This window comes from Hyla sarda, chromosome 1, assembly GCF_029499605.1.
Source record: "Hyla sarda isolate aHylSar1 chromosome 1, aHylSar1.hap1, whole genome shotgun sequence".
NCBI lineage: Eukaryota > Metazoa > Chordata > Amphibia > Anura > Hylidae > Hyla > Hyla sarda.
This window is the reverse complement of record NC_079189.1, coordinates 432,250,013-432,274,201: the sequence shown is the minus strand read 5'-3', so window position 1 is coordinate 432,274,201 and position 24,189 is coordinate 432,250,013.

Below are 24,189 nucleotides of genomic sequence, written 5' to 3'. Positions count from 1 at the left end.
CTCTCCCCATTTCTGTATGTCCATCCTCTACCATGTGCCCTACCAGTTTCCAAAAGTTTACTAATCGTTTTGTTAAACTGTAGAAAACTTTGAGGTTGCTATCACCTATAGCTAAGACTGAGAAAAATTGTGCAAATCATGGTAAATTGTGCCATTTTTGTTGTGATTTGCACAATCCTGGTAAAACATGTTCAACACCAGATATTCTGATAGACTCTGATGCTTTCCAGTTAATAAAAGTTTGCGACTGATCAATGCCAAAGGTGAACAGTAGCAAACTCTCAGGCCGCTATCGGCTTAGGATTAATAACATGAGCCCAGAGCAATGCCCTGGTTTCGCGTCCCAGTTTCTGAAAGTTTGCCAATGATCAGGCCCATAGGTGAACAGAAGCAAACTCTCAGGCCACTGTGCTATATATTAGAAGATTGATTGAGATTTTCATATTACAAGCTACATTAAGCCAATACATAGGGAACTGCCTACATAATTAGATAGAGGTGGTACATTCACCACATGCAAGCTATACTGACACAATGGCCACAGCAGGGGGAGGGAGTCAACGTGCCATATATTAAAATGGCGCTTGAGATTTTTGTATTGCAAGCACGACACATGCAAGCTATACCGACACAGTGCTTGAGATATAAGTAGCTCTTAAGGCCATACATAAGCTGTACTACCACATCGGTCCGGGGATCAGGGTGTCACACTCTACTGATGCCCACAGTGGCTCTAGGCTTTGTGCCCCCACCCCCCTCCATGACTGTGTCTTTGTATTAAGTATTTCTGTGAATTTTGAACACATCCAACCCTTGCTTGCACAATGTGCTTTCAAGTGCATTTCCATTTCAATCCACTTCTGGTAAACAGTTTTTTCTCCTTATAATATTGCTTTTCTGATATATATTTTTTTTCATTCTAATTCCAGACATAACTGTACTTTAAACATAATTTTAATATTTTTCCCAGCACATGTCAGCTTCTACCTTGCAAAGAATGATTTCTAGACACTGGAACGCTGTGTGTGATGATAAAATTCAAAGAGTAAAAAAACTGTTCAATAAACACATCTCTTTAGCTATATAATTTACATGTGACAAATTTAGCAGTGTGTATTAACTGATACCTGCCAAATGACACTAAGCCAAGGCACCTCGAAAATGCAACACAGCCAGAGATTAGCCAGTGGAGCTGTTCAGTAGGATTCCTATGCAAGGCCAGTCATGTATGTGGTGTCCCGGTACAGGACATGGTCCTGTACAATCTCTAGGTCCCCTTCGGAAGAGTCCCTGCTGTCCATAGGGCTCTCCTGCAGGTCTCACCCCTTGCTCACCTTCTGTTAATGCATTGTAAATGTGTTGTGTACATATTGTTCATTATACATAAAGTTGTACAAATGTATAGAGGTTAGTCATGTGAACCACTGTCATGTGACACTACCCAGAGTGCCATGGGCACAGGAATCACAGGCTTTGCAACCAATGGGCTTTAGTCCAGCCCCCCCCCTAGTATATAAGGTGCTGTAGTCTATAAACTCTCTCTCTTGTTCCTGGATTTATAAGAAAGCACAATACCTGTACTATCTAAATTCATCTCCGCTAGGCCAAAGCCTAAAGAACCTGAATTATTCATCTCCGCTAGGCCAAAGCCTAAAGAACCTGAATTATTCATCTCCGCTAGGCCAAAGCCTAAAGAACCTGAGTTATCAAGCTCTATCTACAATTCTAGTGACTACTACTCAACGCAAGAGTAATATTAGTAGCACAGTGGCCTGCATAAATCATCTCAATACTACAAGTCCCAGCAAGCCTGTGAGGTATCCTGCATCCTGGTTGCCTCTAGAGAAACTGCATATTTGTAAAGACTGTTTAATAAGAATTCCAAGTAAAAGTTCCAGTTATTTTCACAATTCCTGCTGTGGACATTCCTTTATTGCCTGCCGTTTCTGGGTTAGTTGTCAGCAGGGCCTTATACTGAAACAACCACATCATGGCGTCACGACTAATCAGGGGTTAATAACACCTTACCCCACAGGGTTATTACCACCAGGCCCTGATACACCATTGCAACACCCCGGCACCACATGTAATTCTGACCATGCTCAAGCTTGATAAAGAAATAACAATGGGCTCTTGAAAAGTGGCCATTTAATGAAAAAATTTTAATGGTCACTGTAATTTCAAGCAGCTTTCCTCTATTTCTTAGCCTATGCTATTTATAACATGTCTGTAAATCACGTTTTCTGTTGTCCACTGCCTGTTATGGGAAATCTGTCTTTAGTAACAGTTAGATCAGGACAAATCACAGGAGGTGGGGGAAGGTTTAGCATGTGATCTGTGGAGGACAGAGGGTGAGAGCCTAAGAAATCATGGGCGGTGTACAGTACCTGCAAGTTGACCTAGTCTGCCTGCTGAGGATGATCCACACTGTTCCTTAAAGGTAAGGCAAGGCTTCCTTCTTATCTCTAATAACCCATAAAGCTCAGGGCAGCTGTAAATATTAGTGTACTTATGACTGTATGTCCAACTGCATTAGATGCACCAAATTTAACACTTTGTGGCTATCCATGCAGCCCATAGCTTCCAAGTTTCTGCTACAAATTATAACATAGGTGTCAAACTTTAGGAGGCCATGCTCCCTCCATCTAAGCCCTGGCTACTTAACAAAAAAAAAAAAATAATTACACTCAGCCTCCTGGCTCTGACTATGTACACATTTAAAATTATCCTAGAATGGTATGCCAATGTATACTGCATCGTATCCGCACCAGATTCATTGACACTGGGTAGACTACATTAATTCCACTGGGCTTAAAGGGGTACTCCACTGGAAAATGTATATATATATATATATATATATATATATATATATATATATAAATATATCAACTGGTGTCAGAAAGTTAAACAGATTTGTAAATTACTTCTATTTAAAAATCTTAATCCTTCCAGTACTTATCAGCACCTATATGTTCCACAGGAAGTTCTTTTCTTTTTCAATTTCTTTTCTGTCTGACCACAGTGCTCTCTGCTGACACCTCTGTCCATTTTAGGAACTGTCCAGAGTAGGAGAAAATCCCCATAGAAAACCTATCCTGCTCCAGACAGTTCCTAAAATGGACAGATGTGTCAGCAATGAGCACTGTGGTCAGACAGAAAAGAAATTCAAAAAGAAAAAAAACTTCCTGTGGAGCATATAGCAGTTGATAAGTACTGGAAGGATTAAGATTTTTAAATAGAAGTAATTTACAACTCTGTTTAACTTTCTGGCACCAGTTGATAAAAAAAAAAAAATGTTTTCCAGGGGAGTACCCCTTTAATTTACCCAGCTCAGGTTAGACACAGTATTTGTCCACAAATATCAGGACAACATAGATATTTCAGGAAATTGCAGACTATGTAAGAGCGCTGACCAGACTCAGATTACATTACAATTAAAGAGGACCTGCCAGTTCTCTTGACCTGTCTATTTTAGTAAATCTTTTTATTCCCCATGAAATAACACATTTTTGAACATTTTCAAAGAATTCTGCATAATGTTGTTCCTCTGTTATTCCTCTTGGCAATGCATGCTTTGTGCCGAAGGGCTGTGTTTCTATACAGCCTAACAGTGTCAGTTATTGTTGACAGAATCCTATAGACCAGTGGTCTTCAACCTGCGGACCTCCAGATGGTGCAAAACTACAACTCCCAGCATGCCCGGACAGCCATTGGCTGTCCGGGCATGCTGGGAGTTGTAGTTTTGCAACATCTGGAGGTCCGCAGGTTGGAGACCACTGCTATGGACAAATCTATAATGACAAATCCTATAGACAAAGGGAAGGGATAACAGCCGTTTGTCGAGTAGTTTTGGGCCAAAGAGAGACTTTTTGTAGCTATTGATGGATTTTAACTATTGAGTGACAACTGCAGTCTACAAGATTACATACAACCATAGTTCATTTCAATCACTATAATTACAAAAACCTCCCTACAGGACAGTCCTTCCATTTCCTGAATGAATAACAGCAGAACATCACAATTCAAAGTTATAAGTAAAGACACTCAACAATCATCTCATGGGTAATTGGAGGATTCACAAGAACACACGTCAGCGGTGGTGACAGCTTCTCTATAATTCAGTGACTCCCTGATCAGAGTCATACTCTTTTGTAAATTACTTCAATTAAAAAAATCTTAATCCTTCCAGCACTTATTAGCTGCTAAATACTACAGAGGAAATTATTTTCTTTTTGGAACACAGAGCTCTCTGCTGACATCATGATCACAGTGCTCTCTGATGACATCTCTGTCCATTTTAGGAACTGTCCAGAGCAGCATATGTTTTCTATGGGGATTTTCTCCTAATCTGGACAGTTCTTAAAATGGACAGAGGTGTCAGCAGAGAGCACTGTGGTCATGATGTCAGCAGAGAGCTCTGTGATCCAAAAAGAAAAGAATTTCCTCTGTAGTGTTAATAATAAGTACTGGAAGGATTAAGATTTTTTCATAGAAGTAATTTACAGATCTGTTTAACTTTCTGGCACCAGTTGATTAAAAAAAAAAAGTTTTCCACCGGAGTACCCCTTTAATTATTCCTGACTCCTAAATTCAGATCCCACACTAGCAATGCATATCTAGTCTACAAAACTCATAGCCTCTATTGAGACGCCACCCCTGCAAAATATGAACTCAGGCTAAGGGCCCTATTAGACAGTCCGATTCTCTATATCAAGTTGTACGATCTTGTGGATCGGTGCTTGTCTACAGAGCCTATTCATGGCTTAGGTATTAGGAATGTACGATCGATGGATCATTCGTGCTGCGCTGTGCTGCAATCAGTTATTGGCTGTACATTCCCTATTACACAGGTATACAGTGGTCCCTCAAGTTACAGGACGACCATTGTATGTTGAAACCATTGTATGTTGAGACCATAACTCTATGGAAACATGGTAATTGGTTCTGAAAGTACCAAAATGTCATCAAAAATAGGAAAAGGGGAGGACTAAAGAAAAATAAGCATGTAACTAATAGAAATAAAGCAAGTCCTTACATATAATAGTAAGAAAGAGCTGCTGGGAGCTGTATATAAAGCAAATCCTTACATATAAAAGTAAGAAAGAGCTGCTGGGAGCTGTATATCACTGTCTATATCAGTGTTTCCCAACCTGGGTGCCTCAAGCTGTTGCAAAACTACAACTCCCAGCCGTTGGCTGTTCAGGCATGCTGGGAGTTGTAGCTTTGCAACAGCTGGAGGCACCCTGGTTGGAAAACAATGGTTTATGTAGAGGACAGGAGCTTATAGGGTCCAATATAGTACACACAGTGTCCCAGAAAATCATAGGATGGGCCCATCCGGCATTTGTCCGAAATTCCAGATGGGCAGTCCAACCCTGGTTAAAACGGAAAGTCATCAATTGTATCCTGAGAAATGTCTGCTGCAATTATGTCCAAATATTGATGTATTTCATGTGAAGACTGCTTATGTTACAATACTCCCTTTAATATAAAAATAATTACTTGAAGTCAGTTTTTTTAGCCACATCAGTTTATTTAAACAGGATTTGAATAATTGTTCACATGATAGGCTTGTTACCTGACTGCATCTTGTTTAGGGAAGTAGGGCATCATTTCGGCATGTCTAGTCACGAGTACAAGGGTTGTCATCACTGTCTGACTAATTAGCTCTAGCAGGGCAGAGGGCATGCCCGCTGGCAAGCCACATTTCTTTAGACAAAACCAATTTAATGTATTCACATTCAATCTTAAACTGCTAAGTTCTGATCTTTCTCTCCTTAGAATTAATATAGCACAGCAGGAGACTTCAATATTTTACAACATTGCATGATGTGTATATTTACATAGTAATTTACATAGCAGTGATAGTATTCTTTCTTATAAAAAAAAACAATCTATTGCTATTTTGTCAAGAGAGTTCCAGTTTTACTCCTCAGTTTGAATACTCATATGCTTATGTTAAAGGGTGTCACGGCGAGCTCTCCGGTCCCGCGCTCTGACCGTGTGTGCCCGCCGCCTCCTTCTTCCGGCGGGACCACGATTCGCATTGCGGGATGCGCTCGCATGCGAATCGCGTCCCGTTCATAACCTGCTGCTGCCCATCTCTCTGCTTCCCTTCGCGCACGCCCCCGCCTCCTAGGGCGCTCGTGCGGCACCTTTTCTAGATTTAATAGGCCAGTGCATCACTAATTGATGCCTGGTTCTTCCTCTACATTATTTAAGCCAGCTCCTCCCTCACTTCCCTGCCGGATCTTCAGTGCCCCTAGCCTGAGATTAAGTGACCCATATAGCCTGTTAGCCTTCCTCGTGTATCAAGACCTTCCGCTACGTTATTAGACTTCGCACCTTTGCCGCCTGTCTTGACCTCCTGCTACGTTTGACTACGCTACTGCCTTTTCCTTCGGTACCTCGCCTTACCCAGCTACCTGTGTGGTCGAGCCGTGTCAGGGAAGCAACCTGGGTGTCGCCTGCCGCAGCAAGCCCATATTGCCTTAGGGTGGGCTCTGGTGAAGACCAGCGACACCTTAGACTCTGCTCCCCGATACGGTCCGAGTCATCAGCCACACAGGTTAGAGGATCCACATCCAGCTTCATTACAGCAAGATCCAGCCATGGATCCCATTGGGGTTCCTCTGCCTGATAGTCCGGATCTCGCTTATATCGTGGTGCTCCAGTCACAGCAGTTGGCCCAGCAGGCACAGCAGTTAAGCCAGTTGTCCGCCATGATGCAGCAATTACTCACGGCACAACAATAATCACCACAGCCTCCTCCCGCTTCGGTGTCACCTCCCGCTCCTACAGTCGTCTCCAGATCAAAACTCCGCCTGTCTCTTCCCGAGAAATATAAGGGGGATCCCAAGTCCTGTCATGGTTTCGTGACTCAATGCTCCATGCACATTGAACTCATGGCGGATCAGTTCCCTTCGGAATGAGCAAAGGTGGCCTTCATCCTCAGTCTTTTAACTGGAAGGGCTTTGGCCTGGGCAACTCCACTTTGGGATCGCAGTGATGCTCTCATAACCAATCTCCAGGCGTTTCTGACGGAATTTCGGGGTGTCTTCGAAGAACCTGCTCGAGCTTCCTCCGCTGAGACGGCATTGCTGAATCTTTCTCAAGGCAACTCCTCTGTGGGCGAGTATGCCATTCGATCTCGTACCCTGGCATCGGAGTTATCATGGAATGATGGAGCTCTTTGCGCCACCTTCAAGAGAGGATTATCAAGTCAAATCAAGGATGTTCTCGCTGCCCGGGAATTGCCATCTAATTTGAATGAGTTTATACAGTTGGCATCCCGGATTGATAATCGTTTCTCAGAGCGACCTGAGGAACTACACCAAGAAAGGGAGTCTGCACGACCTTGGCGCTTCCCTCATCTGGCACCTGTCTTCCAGCAACCTTCTCCCTTGCCTCCCGCAGTGGAGGCTATGCAGGTGGATCGGTCTCGCCTGACCCTGCAGGAAAGAACCTGAACTGAGAATCTATGGCTATACTGCGCCAGTGCAGATCACTTCCTTAACGATTGTCCTCTGCGTCCTTGTTACGCCGAGCGCTCCGGGTCCCCGTTCCTCCCCGGAGCGCTCGCCTCATCCTCGTTGCTGCAGCGCCCCGGTCAGATCCACTGACCGGGTGCGCTGCGGTACCGCCTCCAGCCGGGATGCGATTCGCTATGCGGGTGGCGCCCGCTCGCGATGCGCACCCCGGCTCCCGTACCTGACTCGCTCTCCGTCGGTCCTGTCCCGGCGCGCGCGGCCCCGCTCCCTAGGGCGCGCGCGCGCCGGGTCTCTGCGATTTAAAGGGCCAGTGCACCAATGATGGTGCCTGGTCCAATCTTCCCAATTACCTTAATTGGCTTCCACCTGGTCCCTGACTATATCTGACCTCCTCCCATGCACTCCCTTGCTGGATCTTGTTGCCCTTGTGCCTAGTGAAAGCGTTCCCTTGTTTGTTCCTAGCCCGTGTTCCAGACCTCCTGCCGTTGCCCCCGACTACGATCCTTGCTGCCTGCCCCGACCTTCTGCTACGTCCGACCTTGCCTTTGTCTACTCCCTTGTACCGCGCCTATCTTCAGCAGTCAGAGAGGTTGAGCCGTTGCTAGTGGATACGACCTGGTCACTACCGCCGCAGCAAGACCATCCCGCTTTGCGGCGGGCTCTGGTGAAAACCAGTAGTGACTTAGAACCGGTCCACTAGCACGGTCCTCGCCAATCCCTCTCTGGCACAGAGAATCCACCTCCTACCAGCCGGGATCGTGACAGTAGATCCGGCCATGGATTCCGCTGAAGTTCCTCTGCCAGTTGTCGCCGACCTTCCCACACTGGTCGCCCAGCAAGCCCGACAGATCGCCCAGCAAGCCCAACAGATTGCCCAACGAAATCACCAGCTGGCATACTTGACCACCGTGACACTGCAACTTCAGTCACAGATACAGCAGCTGCTGCCGCAGATACAGCAACTTCAGTCACAGACACAGCAGCTGCAACAACCATCTCCTCCGCCGGCTCCTGCAACTCCTCCGCAGCAACCGGCCGCTCCTAACCCCTGCTTGTCCCTGCCGGACAAATTTGATGAGGACTCTAGACTCTGCCGTGGTCTCCTTTCTGGAAAGGCCTTGTCTGGGGCCACACCACTCTGGGACCGCAATGATCCTGCCACAGCCACAGTCCAGTCCTTCTTCGCTGAGGTCCGTGGTGTCTTCAAGGAGCCTGCCCGAGCTTCTTCTGCCGAGACTGCCCTGCTGAACCTGGCCCAGGGTGTTTCTTCCGTTGGCGAGTACGCCATTCAGTTCCGTGCTCTTGCTTCCGATTTGTCCTGGAATAGTGAGGCTCTCTGCGCGACCTTTAAAAAAGGCCTATCCAGCAACATTAAAGACGTTCTGGCCGCACGAGAAATCCCTGCTAACCTACATGAACTCATTCATCTTGCCACTCGCATTGACATGCGTTTTTCCGGATGGCGTCTGGAGCTCCGCCTGGATATGGACTTTGTTCGCACGAGGCGTTTTTTCTCCCCGGCTCCTCTCTCCTCTGGTCCTCTGCAAACCGTTCCTGTGCCTCCCGCCGTGGAGGCTATGCAAGTTGACCGGTCTCGCTTGACACCTCAAGAGAGGACATGACGCCGCATGGAGAATCTTTGCCTGTACTGTGCCGGTACCGAACACTTCCTGAAGGATTGTCCTATCCGTCCTCCCCGCCTGGAAAGACGTACGCTGACTCCGCACAAAGGTGACACACTTCTTGATGTCAACTCTGCTTCTCCACGCCTTACTGTGCCTGTGCGGATATCTGCCTCTACCTTCTCCTTCTCTACTATGGCCTTCTTGGATTCCGGATCTGCAGGAAATTTTTTTTTGGCCTCTCTTATCAACAGGTTCAACGTCCCTGTGACCAGTCTCGCCAGACCCCTCTACATCAATTGTGTTAACAATGAAAGATTGGACTGTGCCGTGCGTTACCGCACGGAACCCCTCCTAATGTGCCTCGGACCTCATCACGGAAAAATTGAGTTTTTGGTCCTCAGGTTCTTTGGCCCCAAGAAGAGGGGGAGACCCAAGGGGGGGGGTACTGTTACGCCGAGCGCTCCGGGTCCCCGTTCCTCCCCGGAGCGCTCGCCTCATCCTCGTTGCTGCAGCGCCCCGGTCAGATCCACTGACCGGGTGCGCTGCGGTACCGCCTCCAGCCGGGATGCGATTCGCTATGCGGGTGGCGCCCGCTCGCGATGCGCACCCCGGCTCCCGTACCTGACTCGCTCTCCGTCGGTCCTGTCCCGGCGCGCGCGGCCCCGCTCCCTAGGGCGCGCGCGCGCCGGGTCTCTGCGATTTAAAGGGCCAGTGCACCAATGATGGTGCCTGGTCCAATCTTCCCAATTACCTTAATTGGCTTCCACCTGGTCCCTGACTATATCTGACCTCCTCCCATGCACTCCCTTGCCGGATCTTGTTGCCCTTGTGCCTAGTGAAAGCGTTCCCTTGTTTGTTCCTAGCCCGTGTTCCAGACCTCCTGCCGTTGCCCCCGACTACGATCCTTGCTGCCTGCCCCGACCTTCTGCTACGTCCGACCTTGCCTTTGTCTACTCCCTTGTACCGCGCCTATCTTCAGCAGTCAGAGAGGTTGAGCCGTTGCTAGTGGATACGACCTGGTCACTACCGCCGCAGCAAGACCATCCCGCTTTGCGGCGGGCTCTGGTGAAAACCAGTAGTGACTTAGAACCGGTCCACTAGCACGGTCCTCGCCAATCCCTCTCTGGCACAGAGAATCCACCTCCTACCAGCCGGGATCGTGACAGTCCTCAGTCACAGGGAAACGCTCGCACCTAGGGTTTGTGGGAGAGGCCTCCCTAGGTGTGAATACCACCTCTCCATGCTTAAATTTGACGCTCCAGCTTTTCCTACCCTCCAAAGAGATCATCTCCATTCTTGCCTTTCTGGACTCTGGCTCTGCGGGAAATTTTATTGATGCTTCCCTAGTACATAGGTATTGTCTGCCAGTGTCCCGCCTGTTAAAGCATTTGTACATCTCTACGGTCAATTGTGAAAGACTGGACTGTACTGTGCAATACCGCACAGAACCGTTGTCTATGCAGGTCGGTGTTCTGCATAAGGAGAACTTGTCCTTCTATATTCTCCCTCATTGTACTTCTCCTCTCTTGCTTGGCCTACCTTGGTTGCAACTCCATGCTCCGCAGCTGGATTGGAAAACTGGAGAAGTTCTTCGCTGGGGTCTGCAGTGGATCATCCACTGTATTCACATACGTATAAAAAATTTGGAACCATCATCTTGTCCTCCTCCTGGTTTGCCTTCGTTCCTTCAGGACTATGCTGATGTCTTCAGTGAAAAGCAAGCCGAAATGTTACCACCACATCGTCCCTACGATTGTCCCATTGACTTGCTACCCGGCACCACACCTCCCAGGTGCAGAATCTACCCTTTGTCTGTTCCTCAAACTCTGGCAATGTCTAATTACGTCCAGGAGAACCTTCAGAAGGGATTTATCAGGAAGTCTTCTTTCCCTCCCAGAGCCGGCTTCTTCTTCATGGGAAAAAAAGACAGGTCTTTGCGACCTTTCATCGACTACCGAGGCTTGAATAAAGTTACAGTAAAGAACCGTTTTATTTATTTGATTGTCTGCGAGGTGCCAACATCTTCTCTAAATTAGATGTTCGTGGGGCCTATAATTTGATTCGTTTATGAGAAGGGGATGAATGGAAGACTGCATTTAATACTCGTGACGGACATTTTGAGTATCTAGTGATGCCATTCGGACTCTGCAATGCTCTAGCAGTCTTCCAGGAGTTTGTCAATTATATTTTTTGTTACCTCCTATACTCCTGTGTTGTTGTTTATTTGGATGACATACTCATCAACTCACCCAATATCTAATCTCATCGCTCTCAACTCCGCCAAGTTGTCACGATTCGGCTTCCAGGTAGTGGATCCTCTGTGTCAGCGAGGGATTGGCGTGGACCGTGCTAGTGGACCGGTTCTAAGAGGCTACTGGTTTTCACCAGAGCCCGCCGCAAAGCGGGATGGTCTTGCTGCGGCAGTAGCAACCAGGTCGTATCCACTAGCAACGGCTCTACCTCGCTGACTGCTGAGAAGGCGTGGGACAGAAGGACTAGGCAGAGGCAAGGTCAGACGTAGCAGAAGGTCGGGGGCAGGCGGCAAGGTTCATAGTCAGGATGGGTAGCAGAAGTTCAGGTACACAGGCTTAGGACACACTAAACGCTTTCACTGGCACAAGGCAACAAGATCCGGCAAGGGAGTGCATGGGAGGAGATCAGATATAGCCAGGGAGCAGGTGGAAGCCAATTAAGCTAATTGGGCCAGGCACCAATCATTGGTGCACTGGCCCTTTAAGTCTCAGAGAGCTGGCGCGTGCGCGCCCTAGAGAGCGGAGCCGCGCGCGCCAGCACATGACAGCAGGGGACCGGGACGGGTAAGTGACCTGGGATGCGATTCGCGAGCGGGCGCGTCCCGCTGTGCGAATCGCATCCCCAACGGCCATGACAGTGCAGCGCTCCCGGTCAGCGGGACTGACCGGGGCGCTGCAGGGAGAAAGACGCCGTGAGCGCTCCGGGGAGGAGCGGGGACCCGGAGCGCTAGGCGTAACAGTACCCCCCCCTTAGGTCTCCCCTTCTCTTTGTCCGGTAACTGCCTCCCCTGGGATGAGGACACCGGGAAAGAATGGAGGGTTTCCTCAACGGCAGGCAGTACAGCAGGAGTGGGAATGGGGAGGGAGGGCAGAGGGCGAGGCCTGGCACGGGGCAGTGTGACACCAGGACGGGGGCCATGGGGAGGCACAGAGGCTTGCCTGACGGGACTGGGAGGGGGGGAGAGGCACTTCCTGTGGCAGGCAGAGTCCCAGTTCCTGATCTCCCCGGTGGTCCAATCAATGGTGGGGGAATGAAGCCGGAGCCAAGGCAGACCGAGGAGGACCTCAGAGGTACAGTTGGGGAGAATGAAGAACTCAATCCTCTCAAGGTGGGGTCCAATAGACATGAGGAGGGGCTCTGTGCGGTAACGCACGGTGCAGTCCAATCTGGCTCCGTTGACCGCGGAAATGTAGAGCGGCTTGACGAGACGGGTCACCGGGATGCTGAATTTATTAACAAACGACTCCAAAATAAAATTTCCAGAGGCACCGGAGTCCAAGCAGGCCACGGCTGAGAGGGAGGAGTTGGCTGAAGAAGAAATCCGCACGGGTACCGTGAGACGTGGAGGAGCAGACTTGGAACCAAGAGACGCCACACCCACGTGAGCTGGGTGCGTGCGTGCGTTTCCCAGGCGTGGAGGACGGATAGGGCAATCCACCAAGAAATGCTCGGTACTGGCACAGTAAAGACAGAGATTTTCTTCCCTACGGCGATTCCTCTCTTCCTGGGTCAGGCGAGACTTATCCACTTGCATGGCCTCCTCGGCGGGAGGCCCAGGCGTAGTTTGCAACGGATACTGTGGGAGAGGTGCCCAGAGATCTAAGTCTTTTTCCTGGCGGAGCTCTTGGTGTCGCTCAGAAAAACGCATGTCAATGCGGGTAGCTAGATGGATGAGTTCTTGCAGATTGGCAGGAATCTCTCGTGCGGCCAGCACATCCTTGATGCGACTGGATAGGCCTTTTTTAAAGGTCGCGCAGAGAGCCTCGTTATTCCATGATAACTCGGAAGCAAGAGTACGAAATTGGATGGCGTACTCGCCCACTGAAGAATTACCCTGGACCAGGTTCAACAGGGCAGTCTCGGCAGAAGAAGCTCGGGCTGGCTCCTCGAAGACACTCCGGAGTTCAGCGAAGAAGGCCTGGACTGTGGCTGTGGCAGGATCATTGCGGTCCCAGAGCGGTGTGGCCCAAGACAAGGCCTTTCCTGAAAGAAGGCTTACTACGAACGCCACCTTAGACCGTTCTGAAGGAAACAAGTCCGACAACATCTCCATATGCAGGGAACACTGAGACAAAAATCCACGGCAGAGTTTAGAGTCCCCATCAAATTTGTCCGGCAGGGACAAGCGGAGGTTAGGAGCGGCCACTCGCTGCGGAGGAGGTGCAGGAGCTGGCGGAGGAGATGGTTGCTGCTGTAGCAGAGGCAGAAGTTGCTGTAACATGGCGGTCAACTGCGACAGCTGCTGTCCTTGTTGGGCAATCTGCTGCGATTGCTGAGCGACCACCGTGGGAAGATCAGCGAGACTTGGCAGCGGCACCTCAGCGGGATCCATGGCCGGATCTACTGTCACGATTCGGCTTCCAGGTAGTGGATCCTCTGTGTCAGCGAGGGATTGGCGTGGACCGTGCTAGTGGACCGGTTCTAAGAGGCTACTGGTTTTCACCAGAGCCCGCCGCAAAGCGGGATGGTCTTGCTGCGGCAGTAGCAACCAGGTCGTATCCACTAGCAACGGCTCTACCTCGCTGACTGCTGAGAAGGCGTGGGACAGAAGGACTAGGCAGAGGCAAGGTCAGACGTAGCAGAAGGTCGGGGGCAGGCGGCAAGGTTCGTAGTCAGGATGGGTAGCAGAAGTTCAGGTACACAGGCTTAGGACACACTAAACGCTTTCACTGGCACAAGGCAACAAGATCCGGCAAGGGAGTGCATGGGAGGAGATCAGATATAGCCAGGGAGCAGGTGGAAGCCAATTAAGCTAATTGGGCCAGGCACCAATCATTGGTGCACTGGCCCTTTAAGTCTCAGAGAGCTGGCGCGTGCGCGCCCTAGAGAGCGGAGCCGCGCGCGCCAGCACATGACAGCAGGGGACCGGGACGGGTAAGTGACCTGGGATGCGATTCCCGAGCGGGCGCGTCCCGCTGTGCGAATCGCATCCCCAACGGCCATGACAGTGCAGCGCTCCCGGTCAGCGGGACTGACCGGGGCGCTGCAGGGAGAAAGACGCCGTGAGCGCTCCGGGGAGGAGCGGGGACCCGGAGCGCTAGGCGTAACACAAGTGTTACAGCGTCTCCGTGAAAATCATCTCTACGCTAAATGAGAGAAATGTACTTTTGAAAAAAAACAGCCTTCCTTTTTTGGGGTATATTATTACCCGTCAAGGACTAAAAATGGATCCCAAAAAGCTGTCCGCAGTACTGGACTGGCCTCAACCTTTGGGCTTGAAAGCAATTCAGCGCTTCCTCGGCTTTGCCATTTACTATCGGCAATTTATTCCTCACTACTCCACTCTGGTAGCCCCCATCGTCTTGCTTACCAAGAAGACTGCTAATCCAAGAGTTTGGACTCCTGAGGCTGAAGAAGCTTTCAAACAGTTAAAGTCCACCTTCGTTTTGGCTCCTGTTCTATCTAGACCCGATCCTAGCAAGCCATTCATCTTGGAAGTGGATGCTTCGTCAGTTGGAGAAGGTGCAGTGTTAACGCAAAAGTCTTCTAAGGGGAGAACTTTAACCTGCAGATTTTTCTCTAAAACCTTCTCCCCTGCGGAGAGAAATTATACCATCGGAGATAGTGAGCTCTTGTCCATTAAGTTGGCTTTAGAAGAATGGCATCACCTATTGGAAGGCTCTGTACACCCGCTTACTATCTATTCCGACCACAAGAACTTGCTCTATCTCCAGTCTGCCCATCATCTCAACCCCCGACAGGCTCGTTGGTCTCTGTTCTTCTCCAGATTTAACTTCTTAATCCACTTCATCCTGCAGAGAACAATCTTCGTGCTAACGCTCTGTCCAGATCCTCCGATGTTCAAGGTCTGGAATCCCATTCTCAACATATTATTTCCCCTGATCGTCTCATCTCAGCAGCGCCAGCGTATCTTCAGCACTTGCCACCAGGGAAGACTTATGTACCTCCCCGTATAAGACTCCGAGTCCTGAAATGGGGTAATTTCTCTCTACTGGCCAGTTATGCTGGAATTCCATACAGCTCATCGCCCGACAGTATTGGTGGTCCACTGTAAAACAGGATGTCGTTGATTTTGTCCGATCTTGTTCAGTTTGTGCCCTTTGCCAGTTCCAGAGCAGCCCTGGACAAATATTGCAATGGACTTTATTACTGACCTTCCCTCTTCTGGCGGAAATACGGTCATTTGGGTTGTTGTCCGATTCTCTAAAATGGCTCATTTTGTGCCTCTACCAGGATTTCCCTCTACACCACATCTTGCCAAGTTGTTCCTCTGCCATGTTTTCTGCCTGCATGGTTTGCCCTCCTATATTGTCTCCGACCAAGGAGTCCAGTTTGTCTCTAAGTTTTGGAGGGCTCTCTGTTCACGTCTTCAAGTTAAATTAGATTTTTCTTCAGGTTACCAACCTCAATCCAATGGACAGGTCGAAAGGGTGAACCAGGTCTTGGGAGACTATCTCTGCCATTTTGTTTCTGCTCACCAAGACGACTGGGCGGATCTGGTACTCTGGGCTGAATTTTCGTACAACCATAAGGATTCTGAATCCTCTGGGTCTTCACCCTTCTTTGTGGTCTATGGACTTCATCCTTGTGCTCCTCTACCCTTATCCACTTTCTCCGGAGTTCCCATGGCCAAGTGCGGAATTTTGTCTTCATCTGGAGAAAGACTCGTGACTCTCTTCTGCATGCCGCCACTCGTATGAAATCGCAAGCAGACAAGAAAAGACGCCCTCCTCCCGAATTCTCTCCAGGGGACAATGTGTGGTAGTCTTCCAAGTTCATCCGCCTTAAGGTACCATATTATAAGCTGAATCCTCGCTATTTGGGTGCTTACAAGACCAAAAAACTTTTAAACCCTGTAGCTTATTCTCTCCATCTGCCTTCCTCTCTCCGGATCCCAAATTATTTTCATGCATCCCTCTTAAAACCTGTTGTTCATAACCGCTTCTCTAAAAAAAATCATTACTCCTACTCCCATCCCTGGTGCCTCCGATGTTTATGTCGTCAGGGAAATTCTGGATTTGAAGTTTGTCAGAGGAAGACATTTTTTCCTAGTGGATTGGGAAGGATTTGGCCCAGAGGAAAGGTCTTGGGAGCCTCAAGACAACATTCTAGACCGTGACCTTATCCACAGATTCTTGTCCTCAAAAAAGAGGGGGAGACCAAAAGGGGGGGGGGGTACTGTCACAGCAAGCACTCCGGTCCCGCGCACTGACCGTGTGCTCTCGCCGCCTCCTTCTGTCGTGTGAATCACGGCCCGTTCATTACCTGCTGCTGCCCGGCTCTCTGCTTCCCTGCGCGCAACCTTCTCTAGATTTAAAGGGCCAGTGCACCACTAATTGGTGCCTGGTCCTTCCTATACATTATTTAAGCCAGCCCCTCCCCCCCCCCCTTCCCTGCCGGATCTTCAGTGCCCCTAGCCTGAGATTAAGCGACCCATATAGCCTGTTAGCCTTCCCTGTGTATCAAGACCTTCCGCAATTTATTAGACTTTGCACCTTTGCCGCCTGCCTTGACCTTCTGCTACGTTTGACTACGCTACTGCCTTATCCTTTGGTACCTCGACTTGCCCAGTTACCTGTGTGGTCGAGCCTTGTCGGGGGTAGCGACCTGGGTTTCTGGTGAAGACCAGCGGCACCTTAGACTCTGCTCCCCGATACAGTCCGAGTCATCAGCCACACAGGTTAGAGGATCCACATCCAGCTTCGTTACAAAGGGGTATTCCCATCTGGACATATATGGCCTATCCACAGGATATGCCACATATGTCCCATCGATGTAGGTATCTCCTCTGGAACCCACACCTATTTCAAGATCAAGAGCCCCCTTGGCCTTGGCCCCCTCTGGCAATGCTATGCTGTTTGCGCAAATCCACATGACTTTATTGAGAGTTATGCAAATTAGCCACTAATGCTGTTTTAGCTTCCCGACCAAACTAAATCCACTGCTATCGTGGCAGGAGAGTTTTTTACTCCTCAGTTTGAATACTTGTATGCTTATGTTAAAGGGGTGGGCCAGAAAGGGCAGGGGACTTTGAATCTTGAGATAAGTTTAAGCCCCAGAGGTGGGACCTCTTGTATATTTATGGCATATCCTGTGGATCAACATGCAGATGGAAATAATCCTATGAGCCCATAAACACAACTGCATTATGGTTCTGTCTCCCAGTTGTAAAAACCTATAATATAGAACCTATGGGCCAATACTGTACTGCTGTGTGCCTTTGATTTTATAAGGTACACAGGGGATTTTTTTCATGGGGTTAATATAATATTAATATTATATGGCAATTGACAGAATACAATGTGCAATCTTCCATTAGATTACATAATACAGAGATATTGCTTCTGAGAAAGGAGACTTATACCATGCATTGCAGTATTCAAAGAAAAAGGGGATCCAGCACAGTTTCTCATGCAATATAACTTCTTTATTTCAACACCAACTGATACAGGATAAAAAGTAACGCGTTTCAGCTGAGAAACCGTGCTGGATTCACATGTTATTTGAATGCTCCTATTGGTGTTAGTTCACACCTGTCTGGGTGCAGATTCTGTCACGAAAGAAACATAGAAACATAGAATGTGTCGGCAGATAAGAACCATTTGGCCCATCTAGTCTGCCCAATAATCTGAATCCTATCAATAGTCCCTGGCCCTATCTTATATGAAGAATAGCCTTATGCCTATCCCTATCTTATATGAAGGATAGCCTTATGCTTATCCCATGCAAGTTTAAACTCCTTCACTGTATTTGTAGCAACCACTTCTGAAGGAAGGCTATTCCATTCATCCACTACTCTCTCAGTAAAGTAATACTTCCTGATATTACTACATAAACCTCTAATTTAAAACTATGTCCTGTTGTGGTAGTTTTTGTTCTTTTAAATATGCTCTCCTCCTTTACCGTGTTGATTCCCTTTTATGTATTTAAAAGTCTCTATCATATCCCCTCTGTCTCTTCTTTCTTCCAAGCTATACATGTTAAGGTCCTTTAACCTTTCCTTTTAAGTTTTATCCTGCAATCCATGTACTAGTTTAGTAGCTTCTCTGAACTCTCTCTAGAGTATCTATATCCTTCTGGAGATACGGCCTCCAGTACTGCGCACAATACTCCAACTGAGGCCTCACCAGTGTTCTGTACAGCGGTATGAGCACTTCTCGCTTTCTACTGCTTATACCTCTCCCTATACATCCAAGCATTCTGCTAGCATTTCCTGCTGCTCTATTACATTGTCTGCTTACATTTAAGTCATCTGAAATTATTCTGACCATTCTTCTAGTTTGCCTAAATCCTTTTCCATTTGGCGTATCCCTCCAAGAACATCAACCCTGTTACATATCTTTGTGTCATCAGCAAAAAGACATACCTCATCATCAAGACCTTTTGCAATATCACTAATGAAGATATTAAACAAAATTAGTCCCAGTACAGATCCCTGAGGTATCCCACTGATAACAAGACCTTGCTCTGAATATACTCCATTGACTACAACCCTCTGTTGTCTGTCACTCAGCCATTGCCTAATCCACTCAACAATATGGGAGTCCAAGCTACATGACTGCAGTTTATTGATAAGTCTTCTATGTGGGATGGAAAGGGTGAGCTGAGACAATCTTTGCTCTGATGCATTGCAGTATGGAACACCATATGATAGCAAATAGCAAATGGTGTCACAGAGATACTGTGTTTCTGGAATTTTTCATACAGCGCCATATTTTCTTGTCTGGTGAACATAACCTGTGCCCATATGTCCTCTTATAGTATATGGAGGTTACAAAGAATGGTCCCACATTCAGTATCTATGAGGAAGAAAGTAGCACTGCTCTGTAAGATCATATGGCTGGTCGTTTAGTTGTAACAACTGACCACCATAGGTCTAGTTTTACTAGCCCCAGCTGGGTTCCACCTTTCAGCTAAAAATTATGTTTCTGATCCATTTTTTTTTACAGGCGGTCTATTCAATGAATAGATATAATACATCTTTGAAATCAGGATATATTTATATAGGATTTTGTAAATACATTGTACAAGGTAAGGTTAATAACCATAAAGATAAATAGGTCTAAAGTGCTACATTACATTAAATTACATACAGTGGGGATCAAAAGTTTGGGCACCCCAGGTAAAAATTTGTATTAATGTGCATAAAGAAGCCAAGGAAAGATGGAAAAATCTCCAAAAGGCATAAAATTACAGATTAGACATTCTTATAATATGTCAACAAAAGTTAGATTTTATTTCCATCATTTACACTTTCAAAATAACAGAAAACAAAAAAATGGCATCTGCAAAAGTTTGGGCACCCTGCAGAGTTAATATCTTGTACTGCCCCCTTTGGCAAGTATCACTGCTTGTAAACGCTTTTTGTAGCCAGCCAAGAGTCTTTCAATTCTTGTTTGAGGTATCTTTGCCCATTCTTCCTTACAAAAGTCTTCCAGTTCTTTGAGATTTCTGGGCTGACTGTCACGCACTGCTCTTTTAAGGTCTATCCATACATTTTCAATTATGTTGAGGTCAGGAGATTGTGAATGCCATGGTAAAAACCTTCAGTTTACGCCTCTTGATGTAATCCCCCATGGATTTCGAGGTGTGATTTGGATCATTATCCATTTGTAGAAGCCATCCTCTCTGTAACTTCAGCTTTTTCACAGATGGCATCAAATTAGCATCCAAAATTTGCTGAAATTTTATTGAATCAATTTTTCCTTCTACTCGTGAGATGTTCTCTGTGCCACTGGCTGCAATACAGCCCCAAAACATGATTGATCCACCCCCATGCTTAACAGTTGGACAGAGGTTCTTTTTATTAAATTCTGTTCTCCTTCTTCTCCAAACGTACCTTTGCTCATTCGGACCAAAAAGTTCAATTTTAACCTCATCGGTCCACAGAACTTGTTTCCAAAATGTCCCAGGCTTGTCTATATGTTCATTTGCAAAGTTCAAACGCTGATTTTTGTGGTGAGGACGTAGAAGAGGTTTTCTTCTGATGACTCTTCCATGAAGACCATATTTGTACAAGTATCTCTTTATAGTGGAATAGTGTACCACAACTCCAGTGTCTGCCAGATCTTTCTGGAGGGATTGTGCAGTCAAACGTGGGTTTTGAATTGTTTTTCTCACAATCCTGTGAGCTGTTCTGTCTGATATTTTTCTTGGTCTTCCAGATCTGGCTTTAACTTCCACTGTTCCTGATGACTGCCATTTCTTAATTACATTCCGAACAGAGGATATTGACATCTGAAATCGTTTGGCTATCTTCTTATAGCCTTCTCCAGCTTTGTGAGCGTCAACTATTTTCAGTTTCAGATTTCTAGACAACTGCTTAGAAGAACCCATGGTGCGGATTGTTGGGGCAAGGTCAGATGAGTCTGGGCATTTAAAACCTTTGAGATTGACATCACCTGGTCTTCCCAGATGATGATTGAGAACAATCCATGACACTGGCAGGTCTCAGCTTTGCAAAGGGGGCAGTGCATGCAATAAATTCTGCAGGGTGCCCAAACTTTTGCAGATGCCATTTTTTTGTTTTCTGTTATTTTAAAAGTGTAAATGATAGAAATAAAATCTAACTTTTGTTGACATAGTATAAGAATGTCTAATCTGTAATTTGATGCCTTTTGGAGATTTTTCCATCTTTCCTTGGATTCTTTATGCACACTAATACTCCCCACCGGAGTAATTATCAGAAATCAATAATTTTTTTTAAAGGTGACCCTACCTATATACCAATATAGGCCGGAATGGGTTCTAGAAGTTTCCACAGTCAGCCAGCGTTGCTAAAAACAGGACAACAGGACAAAAAACAAGTATCATGAAAAAAAAAGTATCCTTCGGCTAGGGGATACATTTTAGATTGCGGGGGGGGGGGGGGGCTCTGAGCACTGCCCCCCCCCCCGCAATGTCCTGTTTAGAGCCCGGCTCACCTTCTCCGTTCGGCAATCATCAGCTCTCCCATAGAACTATATAGAGTGGGTGTGGCGACCCCCTCTTAGGGCGGGGGGTCGTGATGCGTCGCTGTGAAGGAGAGCCGGGGCTCTAAACAGGAGATCGCAGGGGATACATTTTTTTCCCCATAATACTTCTTCTTTACGAGAAAGGCTGAGGAGTAAGAGGCTAGAGTTATGGGCAAATCGATGAATCCTGTGCCAGGTCACTTAGTACTGCCTGTAAAGCATTATTCTTACCAAGAAGAAATTGCTAGAATACCCTCTTTACCAGATTAGCCTTATATAACTTTATTCCCTTCTCTGGCATAACATTTACACTTAAGGGAATGTGTTTTTCATCACTTAGAGAGGTAAAGAAGAATAAGGCCAAGCTCCCAAGACATAACTAAAGATGACCTGCAGCACAGCTTTGAGTAGTGGAATATAAGGATGCAGTGATGCATTCAAGCAACAGGGGAGTATACTGAAGCAGAAAGGAATTAAGATGTAGATATTTATTATTGAATTTATGTTATAACATCAGTATTATGTAAGAGCTATAACGAATGTGAACTAAAAATGGACACTTGGCTTGTAATAACATGTGCTAATAATATACCAAGTGCAGGCATGGTAATAAATGTTGGCACCCCTGACATTTTTCAAGATAATGAAGTATTTCTCACAGAAAAGGATTGCAGTAACACATATTTTGCTATACACATGTTTATTCCCATTGTGTGTACTGGAACTAAACCAAAAAAGGGAGGAAAAGAAGCTAATTGGACATAATGTCACACCAAACTCCAAAAATGGGCTGGACAAAATTATTGGCACCCTTTCAAATTGTGGATAAATAGGACTGCTTCAAGCATGTGATGCTCCTTTAAACTCACCTGGGGTAAGTACCAGGTCTGGGCATTATAAAAAATCACACCTGAAAGCAGATAAAAAGGAAAGAAGTCCACTTAGTCTTTGTATTGTGTCTGTGTGTGCCACACTAAGCATGGACAACAGAAAGAGGAGAAGAGAACTGTCTGAGGACTTGAGAACCAAAATTGTGGAAAAATATCAACAATCTCAAGGTTACAAGTCCATCTCCAGAGATCTAGATTTGCCTTTGTCCACAGTGAGCAACATTATCAAGAAGTTTGCAACCCATGGCACTGTAGCTAATCTCCCTGGGCATGGACGGAAGAGAAAAATTGATGAAAGGTGTCAATGCAGGATAGTCCGGATGGTGGATAAGCAGCCCCAAACAAGTTCCAAAGATATTCAAGCTGTCCTGCAGGCTCAGGGAGCATCAGTGTCAGTGTGAACTATCTGTAGATTTAAATTAAATGAAACGCTATGGCAGGAGACCCAGGAGGACCCCACTGCCCACTGCTGACACAGAGACATAAAAAATAAATCCCATATACACACTAGAACACCAATTTTATACATAAATAGTAAACTTTATTGAGAACATCATTTAATAAAAACAGTTAAAAGGGACAGTATAGCCAGACAAAAAAGGAGTTGGTAAGGCAGGTAGTATATTGTTGGTTAGTATAAATGCAAAAATGCAAAACATTACATAGTTATTCCTAACTACAGAGTAGGGCCACCAGTATAACAATAATTATAAGTTACACATAACAGTCATGTAAAAGATTGCACCAAAAAACAAAGCTAACCTAAATAAGGAGGTCACTGCATACATAGCCTCCAGCGAGTGGTCAGGAGAAAGGGGAAAGGCAAGTAATGGTGTGCAATTAGAGCACAGAATATCAGCATTACCATGAGGCTTCCCCACTCACAAAGCACATGCTGGTCCACAGTCATCATAGAGGACAACCAGTGCAGCGACTATTTGGGTCAAAGGGACCAAAATGGGGTTGTAAACCCTGTGGGGGTGTGTAGCCTGTCCAAATGTAGAAACCACAAATGAATTTTGGAATTCAAGTACAGACAAGAGATATGTGATTACACACCCTATTACTTGTATTACCACAGGAGTAATCTACTACGCCACCTGTCCTTGTAACATGATTTATTTTGGACTTACCTGCAGGGAATTCCGTCGGAGAATACGGGAACATGTTTTAGGAATTGAAGCAGCCAAGGAGGAAATAGATCTACAGAAGCTAAAGACCATACCCCGCCACTTTCGTCAGTATCATGATTGTAACAGCACCCTCTTCAAGGTGAGAGGCATTGATAGAGTGGTACCTGGACCAAGGGGGGGGAACTGGAGAAAGATTTTGGCACAGAAGGAAACTATGTGGATCTACAAGTTGAGAACCACTACTCCCTATGGCCTTAATGAATACAATAGTTTTGCCTCGTACCTGTGATTTTTCGTGATAGTATGACTTTCTACTATCTATTCTATTAATACAAGTTATTGCTATCTGATCCTGCTTTTAGTTTTGTGGTTCTAATGATTTTAAAAAAATTTTTACATTTTTTTATTCTTTTCCTTGTTTCTTTATTATATATATACATATACATATTTTTTCACACTTTATAGGGTTTTGAAAATTGGTCCTGTGTCCAAAAGAGTTTGGAAATTTGAAGAGAGCACTGATGACCATCAGCAGCAAAGCACTTGTCACTTTATTGAGTAGGGCCACCAGCAACCGGATACTATATGAATTACTGTTATACATAGTATTGTTGAATAAAATTATTGATATATTTTTCTGTCTTTTGAGGTGTTGATTAACAGCCGTTTTGTCTGATACACTTTGCCATCTATACATACAGTCATCAATTATCTAATTTATATATAAAAAATGTTCATATTGTTATACACTTTTAGTACACTGTATGCTCGTATACACACTAATTAGGAGTGGGTACACTCGATTATATATCATATGGGTTACATCACAATTTTCCATTCAGTATCACTAATATTTATCTTTGCACATAATTATTTGTATCCAT